The 1,675-nt window shown below is 42.1% G+C and overlaps 1 pseudogene; it reads left to right on the top strand.

Moving 5' to 3' along the window:
- Positions 1–289: 289 nt before the first annotated feature.
- LOC107509613 lies at positions 290–1,257 on the top strand (annotated as a pseudogene).
- The last annotated feature ends 418 nt before the right edge of the window (positions 1,258–1,675 follow it).

The following is a 1,675-nucleotide window of genomic DNA, read 5'->3' as shown; positions in this document are numbered from 1 at the left end:
AGTGGGGATATATATATATATATATATATATATATATATATATATATGAGTTAATGTCAGTTCCCTGAATAGTCGAGAAGTTTCCCCAGGTTTCTGAGTGAGGGCTTAATCTATAAGAATTGTGAAGAATGTGAAAACTTTTGATGCAGGGGTTACAACTGAAAGTATCTCAACCATTGGAACAGCTCTAAAAATATCATCTTGGAAATGGTAAAAACAAGCTCTCTGCTTCTCCCATTGGACTGGTAGCTGCTTCATCCTGTGCAGTGCCAGCTGCAACTGAGACATGATGGTGAAGGTCAGAGTGGATGGATTCGGCTGTATTGGGCGCCTGGTCACCAGGGCTGCTTTTAACTCTGGCAAAGTGAGTATTGTAACCATCAATGCCCCCTTCATTGACCTCACCTACATGGTTACGTGTTCCAGTATGATTTCACCCATGGTAAGTTTGAAGACACAGTCAAGGCTGAGAATGGGAAGCTTATGATCAATAAAAAGCCTATAACCATCTTCCAGCAGTGAGATTCCACCAACATCAAATGGGGTGGTGCTGGTGCTGAATATGTTGTGGATTACACTCATGTTTCGCTACCTTGGAGAAGGCTGAGTTATCAATTCTACCTCTTCTGAAGATGCCCCCATGTTTGTGATAGGTGTAAACCATAAGTATGAGAACTCCCTCAAGACTGTCAGTAATGTTTCCTATACCATCAATTGCTTGGACCCCATGGCCAAGGTTAGCCATGAAAACTTTGGCATCATGGAAGGACTCATGACCATAGTCTATGTCACCACTGCTACCCAGAAGACCATGGATGGCCTCTCTGGGAAGCTGTGGTATGATGGCCGAGGGGCTGGCCAGAACATTATTCCTGCTTCTATCAGTGTTGCAAGGTTATGGGTAAGGTCACCCCTGAGGGGAATAAGAAGCTTCCTGGCACATCCTTTCATGTCTCTACACCTACCTTGTCTGTTGTGAATCTGACCTGCCACCTGGAGAAAGCTGCTGAATACGACGACATCAAGAAAATAGTGAAGCAGGAGTGGAAGCCCCTCTCAAGGACATCCTTGGCTATACTGAAAACCAGGTTGTTTCCCATGACTTTAACAGTGACACAGACTCCTCCACCTTTGATGTTGGCTGCTGCCATTGTCCTCAATGACCACTCTGTCAATCTCATTTCTTGGTATAACAGTGAATTTAGCAACAGCAACAGAGTGGTGAACCTTATGGTCCATATGGCCTCCCAAGAGTAAGAGCCCCCTTGACCACAAGCCTCAGTGGGAGGAAGAGAAGCCCTTAGCTACTAAGGAGTTCTTGCCCCAAGTCAGTCCCCCAACACAATGACAATTTTATGACCTCAAGTTTTCATTCTAGATTCCCTGAGGAAGTAGAGGGACTTAGGGAGCCTTACTTTGTCATGCACCATCAATAAAATTCACTCTACCCAGGCAAAAAATTTTTTTAAAAAGGTAAAAACATAAAGAACATGAAGCCATCTTAGCTTTGCTTTTTGATCTAACTTGTGTTTTTGACATTGTTACTATAGTGAAATGTAATACTAATCTCAACTATATGACTTAGAGTAGACTGAAATACAGAAAATTCTGTATTATGTTTTATATTAGTTTTAAGTATTATTAATTGTCTTGTATGAGCCTTTTCTAAATTAGG

The sequence above is a fragment of the Rousettus aegyptiacus genome, unplaced genomic scaffold (assembly GCF_014176215.1).
Source record: "Rousettus aegyptiacus isolate mRouAeg1 unplaced genomic scaffold, mRouAeg1.p scaffold_m13_p_8, whole genome shotgun sequence".
Taxonomy (NCBI): domain Eukaryota; kingdom Metazoa; phylum Chordata; class Mammalia; order Chiroptera; family Pteropodidae; genus Rousettus; species Rousettus aegyptiacus.
Note: the sequence above shows the minus strand (reverse complement) of the source record. Positions and strands in the feature narration are given on the sequence as shown.